General features: G+C 38.9%; 1 pseudogene; it reads left to right on the top strand.

The window, feature by feature from the left end:
- Positions 1 to 6601: 6601 nt before the first annotated feature.
- LOC115460536 lies at positions 6602 to 7541 on the top strand (annotated as a pseudogene).
- Positions 7542 to 9076: the final 1535 nt, after the last annotated feature.

Below are 9076 nucleotides of genomic sequence, written 5' to 3'. Positions count from 1 at the left end.
TTTTCTCCAATTCGTATTAAATTTACTACTTTGTAGCTTCATCGCATGCCCCCTAGTCCTCGTATTTTTGGAATGAGTAAACAAAAGATTCACGTCTACCCATTCCACTCCACTCATTTTATAGACCTCTGTGATCTATCCACTCAGCCGTTTTTTCTTCAAGCTGAAGAGCCCTAGACGCTTCAGCCTTTCCTCATAGGGAAGTAGTCCCATCCCCTTTATCTCCTCCTCTCCCTAATCAACTGCCATTCCATGTAGTTTTGGTTCAGTCATCCCTTCACTACTTCCCGCCTCTCTCCTGTACAGGTAAGACTTTCTTTCATTGGTAGGTTTAGCTCATCTTTAATTTGTGATTCCCCATTGTCCACAGACTTGGATCATTTCCTTGCTCTGCTCTTCACCCTGGTTTCTGAGATTGCTCCTGCTTTCCCATTCCCTGCTCTGCAGTACTTCTCCTGGCACTCACAGATCACATGCCAATGGCCACCCCACCTGCAGGGTCCACATGAGATTCTTTGCCACATGCCCACATTGAGCCCTGGAAGCCCAGCAAGGATCACAGGTCGAAACCTTAGAGATTATAGGTAGAGTGAGAGAACATGTTTCAGCAGTCCAGGGAATGGAAGCATGCACTCACACTAAGCCACTGTGCTGTGGCCTGCCTATATGATATTGCTGCAGTGATGCAATGCTATATGATTCTTATATTCCACTAAGTTCAAAAGAGATTCTAAGTGGATTACGAACAATAAGTCCTTTTTTCGGGAGAGTTTACTATTGTATATCTAATACATTGAAACAAAAATAAATCTTTCTCATATGCACATCTAAAACATTAATTATAGTTGCATATGTAATACGTTGAAACTAAAAAGGATCGTTCTCATCAAATACATTGAAACTAAAGAACATCTTTCTCATCAAACTAAAAAGACTTTAATGCTTTCCTGAAGGAATAATATTGTGTTATTTTCTGAACTTCTAAAGGTAGTCTGTTCCAAAGTCTAACTCCCTGATGTAAAAAGAATTCTAACATGGATTTCTTCCAAACACCAATTAAAGAATAAATAATTTAATTTTGAACAGCGTTCTGTTCTACCTGAGAAGAAAGATGATGGCAAATCTGAATAATTAATCAGTCTACCAAATCCATCACCATACAGCATTTTGTACATCATACATGTTTGCTTAAACTTCAGTCTTGAAGATACAGGAAGCCAATGTAGCTCCTTCAACAGTGAGTATGCTCTTTCATACCATCCCAGGCTGTAAATCAATCTTCCTGCTGTATTCTGCAGAAATTGAAGTTTTTGTAACAGTTTTTTCATAAGACCCTCAAAATAGTGAGTTACAATAATCTATCAGGATTGCCTGTGCCACTGTTCTAAAGTTATCATGGTGTAATTTAGGTCGAATTGCTCTCAGCTGCCGCAATCGGAACAATTTTTTTCAGATAAAGCCTTCACATTTGTTTTGTTGAGCAAACCGCCAGTGGGATAAAATGTGATCATTAAAGGAATGACACTATCCTTTTTGTTGTAAATGTCAATGCACAACCAGTGAAGAAGCCGACAAAGTGAAACGAATCTGGCCGCCGTCGGGTGTCAGATAAGTGCTCGACCTTTTTTTGCTTTATAAATTGTCTTTAAAAATTTTTTTGTGCAAGACAATCGTAAATGTATGGTCAAACAAGGTAGACCCCTTGTTTCAAAAATAAATAAATAATTACTTTAGCGAAGACAAACATAATATGATAAAATATATTAATTGAAATAAAGAAAAGTTACAAGGTTTTTCTGACCACTGATGAATACCATGACCCCAGCTAAAAACGCTGAAAATTAAAATAAGCGTTTGGGTGTTTTGAGGACTTTTCCTTGTTTTTAAAGAAGTATTTTTTACTGTTAAAAAATCAACCCTGGACTCTTCACTATAGTGTTTGTCTAGGATTATGTAATATCCAATAACCTGTAGGACAAAGTTCTAACACATGGTGAGAATTAGGGTCTGGTAACCAAGTTTCTGTTATAAAAGTCAAACCCGCTTGTGTATCATTAAGTAGGTCATGAATTAAAATTGTCTTATTACAGACTGATCATGCATTTAAATACAAGCAGTTAAATTGACCCATAATCCTCTTTATTAGGAACCCTGGAAATAACGGGAGGGTATATTACACACCTTCCCTTGTTTCTCAATCTTTTCTCCCTAACATTATCATGAATAGGTCTAAAACCCCCTACTACTTTTGGGATCTGTATACATGATGGCATACAATCTACCAAATTACCCAAATCTCTACTTACTCTATTCCTGTGGTGTATTCATTTGTAGCCTGAATGTATTACTGGTATTGATAAACCTACTAACTCCCCATATTTTCCAACTTCCGATTTTCCACCCATCCCAACCCTAGATAACACAGCTGTAATAGTAACAATGAAGACATGATGCTTTTACAAAAGGGTCTTTTGAACAGTACCTTCACCTCTAATAGCCCTACAGTTGCCCACAAAGGTGTACACTAAGGTGCGTATCTCGCCCCTTAAGCATGCCCCTCAGTGGCAATAATTTGTGATACACTATAAATGAACTATTTTCAATAAAATGTGAGATCTAAAAAAATACACAAATATACGTAGCACCCTTTATATAGGGATGGAAAGCAGAAAAGAGCAGTCCTCCACAGATCTCGAGTCAAAACAGCAAAAAAAAAAAAAAGCAGCGAAGAGACACAAAACACAACAAATGTGCTGTGGAGAGGCATTTTCGAAAGGGATGTCCAAGTTGCGATTTGGACGTCCTTGCAAAACGGTGAAATCCAGGGGCGTGGAAACCCATATTTTCAAAACAAGATGGACGTCCATCTTTAATTTCGAAAATACCGCTTAAATTTGGACGCCCCTAGATTTGGTCATCCCTAGACTGGACGTTTCTAACTTTCAGCAATCTTTGAAACCAAAGGTGTCCATGTCACAAACGACCAAATGCAAGCCATTTGGTCGTGGGAGGAGCCAGCATTTGTAGTGCACTGGTCCCCCTGACATGCCAGGACACCAACCGGGCACCCTAGGTGGCACTGCAGTGGACTTCATAAATTTCTCCCAGGAACATAGCTCCCTTACCTTGTGTGCTGAGCCTGTGTCACTGTTTTTCTTTCTTTTATTTTTATTTCATATGTTACAATCCATTTATCCTACAAGCTGTCTTTGGGATTAGTCCGTAAGAGGAATAGTGAGCTCAGAACCTCGGGGAACCCTACAGTACATTGGCCAGATCCTCCCCCTGTGTCACTGTTTTTCTTTCTTTTATTTTTATTTCATATGTTACAATCCATTTATCCTACAAGCTGTCTTTGGGATTAGTCCGTAAGAGCTCTTTTGTATCAAATGAACATTTAGACTACGTTTGAATCTTCCTTTCATGGAAGAGTCTTAAGTTCTTTCATGTGATCTTTCTGGCAGTGAAATATACAGTAAGGCTACTCCCACCAAATTCTCCCAGGCAAACCTGCCTATGAAGAGACTTATCTAATCCTTCCATTGGAGTTATTTTCCCTTAAAACTCGGAATCTAACCTAACCCAGAGGATTTGGGATCTTCCTGCCAATTTTGGTATTGTTTAGCCTCTCTCCCAGTACCTTGTGGTCTTTTCACCAGTATTAATACTACTTTATCCCTCTCCAGGTGATTTCGGGTTGTTTCTGCCAATGCTGGTAGGATTGTTTTGAAGCATAGCGGACAATTATAAACCCCTTGTTCAACATAAAATGTAACCAACTTACCCTTAACACATGTAAGCCACATTGAACCTACCAGTAGGTGGGAAAATGTTGGGTATAAATGCAGAAATAAATAAATGGAATACACTTAGATTTTAGCGCTGATCTCTAGGCGCGCTATATAGAATCAGGGGGTTAGTGCGCACTAAGCTTTAGTAATAAGGCCCTAATTTCTTTTATTAATACAAGTGTACTAGATAAACTGAAAACATGTCTGAAAATAAGGAAAAAGGCCAAAAATAACTCAAAAATGAACAGAAGTATGATTAATATCGAGATTATTGTTTTTCCCAGAGTTCTGGGTATGACACCTAAAGTTGTCCTCAGAAATATTTCTTGAAATTATTACTTTAAAAGGAGTGAAGCCTGTGAAAACTGGGATTACTTTAATCAGTGGCATTTGAATTAGAGACATAAGTATTGTTAAATAACTTCTGGTTTTTAAAAGAGAAAGAATGTATTCGGATATATTATTTCTAACTAATACTGGATAATAAGTATGTTTTCAATGAAATGATTTGACTATACACCGTATTGGCCTTGAAGAAGCCAACCAGATGATCAATGTGGAATAATGAATTGGACGAGTAATATCTGGGGATAATCAGGTTAATACCACGTTTTTTTTTTCTTTTTACTGTTTAATTGATCTCCTTATCTTGTTTCACTCTTCCTATTTAGTGGTCTAAGAAAGAGAATAGAATTACCTGACTGAAATAATTCCTACATATTACTTTCTCTGTATTTCCAGCAAGTTGTTTTATTGCTTGTAAAAATTTAAATGATTATAAATAAAAAAAAAAAAATTTTTAAATGAACAGAAGTGTTTTTCCTGTGTACATTCCTAATAGGAAACGCAGAGTAGTACTAAATGGTCAGTCTTCTCAATGGAGAGAGGTAATAGTGGTGTACTCTAGAGATCTGTATAATGGTGGTGTACTCTAGAGCTCTGTACTGGGATTGGTTCATTAATATATTTTTTAATGATCTGAAAAAGACAGCAATTAGGTTATGAAATTTGCAGATTATATAAAAATATTCAAAGTTAAACAAGTGTAGATTATGAGAATTTGCAGGAAGATCTTATGAGACCAGCTTGGGACTTCAATCCTAGTTGAGATGGAACTAAACCTTTTGGAATAGGCCTACTCTTCCTCAAAGTGCTTCCCAGCTCCTAATAAAAGGGTCTGTAAGTTTTTAAAAGTCACATTAAACATCCCTATTTCCTTAGGAATTTAAATAACTACCAACTCAACCATATTAGAATGCAGATAGCACCTAGCAGTGAGATGAGGACTATCTAGGTTTTGACCAGGGAAATTTTTTATCTGATTGGTGAGACTAGGAGCATAACCTGCTCACTATTTTGCAAATTTGCTTTACTAGGAGGAGGCAAGTGTGATCTTATTTCCCAGCTACTCATGACACAGCCATACAGGCAAAATGTGACCATGTCGGACTCTGGTTGTATTTGTGCTTTAAAGTTCTGAATTTGACTCGTACTATGCCTATGTCTTCTATTTGGTGATTTACACTGTGTATGCGTCTATCTAGGTTTTGGTCTGAGATCCACATGCATGGTTACCTATCAGTTGATGAGATGTTATATGCACACACTTGATGCAAAGGATTTGTGGCTCTCAACAAATTAGTCTGATTTCTGAAGGCTAGAAGGTCAGACTTCAGGAAGATAGAGCAGTTAATAGAAGAGATCAACATGAACATAGTACCAAAGTCCCAAATCCAGTCTGGAGAAGCATGACCACTTGAAAGGAGATCATAATCTTGTTATTGCAGGAAGTCATGCTGTAGCTAGAACCTGCTCTCCAGTCAAGGATGGGTCTCCAAGGGTTTCTACAAGAAGGAAGGATAAGACTGCTATAGTAATTGGTAAGTCAGTCATTAGGAATGTAGATAGCTGGAAGACTAAAGGATGTAATGTTTGCTTAATAGCTTGCCTGCCTAGTGCAAAAGTGGTGGACCTTAGATAGGGTTTTACAATTTTAGGGCGAAGCTGGATATCATGGTACTTGTAGAAATATAAAAGTAGCTCCAAATTTTGTCCCCACATCTGACCCCAGGTGTGTCTCTATCCCCCAGATTCTATTTGCGCACAATCCTGAGATCAGTGTTCAAATAAATTAGTTAATGACCTGCTAACAATCAATTATTGATGCTAATTGGCACTAATTTAGGTGTTCACACTGATCTGATTGCACATAATTCTCTAATGATCCGGGCCCAAATCCTCTCATGAGCAACCGAAAAGGGAACATGGCCATGGAAGGGGCATGGGCAGGTCAACAGTGTTCTAATCAATTACACACAGTGTAGTAGAATTTGGGGAATGTGTTCCCAAGTTGAGTGCCAGGATTTACACCAGGTTTCAGCTGGCATAATTTCTTGTGCCAACAGTTGGGCACAAGAATCCCCACTAAGTGCTGTACTTGAGCAACCTTCATAGAACAGTGCTGATCACTGTTATTTTTCCAGCGCCTATGTTTCAGCACTATTTACTGAATCTGGCCTTATGTGTCACAAGTAAAGTATGTGAAAATGTCTTTATGCAAACAAATCTACCAGCATTTACACTGGGCAATTTGATAACAACCCATTTCCATGCACAATTGTCTGTTTTATATGCACAAATGGCTTTACAGTGACCTCTGAATTTTTAAGGTAATGGCAATGTTCTCAGACCCATGAAGGTTATTGTAGTCAAAGGTATGTCAGCTAGAAACTACCAAAATTTGTTCTCATCTGGCTTTTTTCCTTTTTTTTTTTTTATTTTCAGCTAATATCAAAATGAGCACTGATCGTATGGAACAAGTCAATCAAACATCAGTGACTGAGTTCCTTCTTCTAGGATTCAACAGCATTCCGCAACTAAAGTCTATGTTTTTTGTGGTTTTTTTTGCTGATATATTTGATAACCATTCTGGGAAATGTTGGTGTCTTGCTTGTAGTCCAGATGGATTCTCATCTTCACACCCCCATGTACTTTTTCATTAGTAACTTTTTTGTTGATGTCTGGAGTTCTTCTACCATCACCCCTAAAACACTGGTTAACCTTTTCACTGAAAATAAAGCCATTTCATACTTGGGGTGTGCAGGACAGCTCTATTTTTTTGTTCTATTTGAAAGTGAAGATAACTTCCTGCTGGCAGTAATGGCATACGATCGTTATGTGGCAATATGTAACCCATTGATGTATCCTGTCATTATGAAAAGGAGGCTCTGTACTCAGCTGGTGGTCTCTTCTTACTTTGCAAGCTTTTTGTGTTCCTTCATACTAACAGGTACAACCTTCCGGTTATCTTTTTGCAGATCCAACGAGATTAAACATTTTTTCTGTGATATTCACCCGCTGTTGAAACTCTCTTGCACGGACACATACATCAATGAGATTGTGCTGCCTGCCTTTGCTACATTTGCAACCCTCCCTCCAATTCTGGTGATCTTCATATCATATACGTCCATAATCTCCACTATCCTGAAGATCCGCTCTGCAGAGGGCAGATGCAAAGCTTTCTCTACCTGCGCCTCTCACTTTGTCAGTGTTACCTTGTTCTATGGGACAGGTCTCTTTGTGTACCTGAGCCCCAGTTCAAATTATTCATTGGAACATGACATGATGGTTTCTGCATTCTACTCAATGTTGATTCCCATGCTGAATCCCTTGATCTACAGTCTGAGAAACCAGGAAGTGAAAGCCGCCCTAAGAAAAACCATATCTAGAAATATCTTCTTTAGAAAATGAGTTCTATTAATTGATTAACTAGTGATTTAATTTATTTCTTCAGAGCAAAATGGCCTCACTTAAGGCAGCTTACAAGATTACCTGGTGAATAGCAGAGAATTGTTAAATTTGTTTCTGAAATATCAGGCTGGAAGTGATTGTTGTCTGTTAATCTCTAGAAAACAGAAATAGAGGTTTCCCCCATAATTCAGTCTTGCTCAGAGCATTTCATTCTGTAAGAAATATTGTTAACTCATTACGATATCTAACCATGATTTGTGTTTTTTTTTTTAAAACTAGACAAGATCTGGGCTTCAGGAATAGGTGGAAATTCTATAAAAATGTGTTTTCCTATAAATCTTGTCCTGGAGCATTATTGTACAGTAAATTTTATCATCTCATACAGAGGAGACTGCAATGTGGTCACTGGAATCCCCCCCCCCCCCCCCCCCAGTCTATTTTCTGGGATTCCCACAATGAATATGCTTGAGATATTTTACATATACAGTTTTCATTGTATCCAGATATACTAAAGGCAAAATCAGAGATCTCCTAAGAGTGGGTTGAGAACCACTATTCCATACTTTTACCAACTCATATGGATGACCCCTAGTGGTAATGCTGAAAGAGTACCACTAGGGGTAATATCCATCAGGGCAGGAGTAGAAAGGGACCAGCACCATTCTACTAGAGGACCAGGAATACCCTCAGTTAAAACCCAGAGTTAGTGAAAGGGTTGGGGGTCAGGGTTGGGAACAGTCAGGTTGAGGTCATCGGGAGAGGTTTTGTACTGTACGAGGGAATTGGAGAGGAGGCTGGATTTCTAAGAGCCTTTGAGGGGGGATTGATTAAGGGTGGTCTTGATGGGACTTAATTTGGGGAGGGTTAGATGGGGGTACAGATTTGGGAGGGCTTGATCTTGAGGGGTCTACTCTGGAGGAGTGATCGTGGCAGGGGACTGATGGGGCACAAAGATTTAATGGATGTTATATGGGGTACATGGAGGGGGAAGGAGGACATAAGTGTTCAGCCACCATGACAGCAGGATTTTTGTCTTTGCATCAGAGTCTATATTCTATGCCTCAGCAGGTAGCAAAAGAACAACCATACTGCCTGCCAAGCCATGTGACATGGCCTAGTACAGTGTCTGCCCTGTGCGCTAAATGCAGAGCTGATGTTGGCTATATCCCTTACATTTACTGCATTATATTTTTCTCTTAAGATGTGTGTAAGTGCAAAACTTTACCACACTTACATGAACATGCCCCTTATTGTTTTATGCTTGCTTCTTCCAAAAAAACAAATATTCAATATGGTGTTTAGAGGTCCCATGGTATTTTAATAATTCATTTTTGTTCTAACATCAATAGTACTGTTCCCTCTAAGCTGAGTGGGCGCCCTCTAACTGTATTACTGCCGGTGTGAAGTGCTGCTTCAATATTGTGCTATCAATTGCTAGGGACAGGTAGGTTCTCTGGAGTCCTGCAGGGCTTGCCTGCCCCTCACTATTGAATCAGTACCCTCCCCCCACTATTGGCAGGACTATAGGTGTAGGA

This window comes from Microcaecilia unicolor, chromosome 1 (genome assembly GCF_901765095.1).
Source record: "Microcaecilia unicolor chromosome 1, aMicUni1.1, whole genome shotgun sequence".
Classification (NCBI taxonomy): domain Eukaryota; kingdom Metazoa; phylum Chordata; class Amphibia; order Gymnophiona; family Siphonopidae; genus Microcaecilia; species Microcaecilia unicolor.
This window is presented reverse-complemented; position numbering and strand designations above follow the sequence as displayed.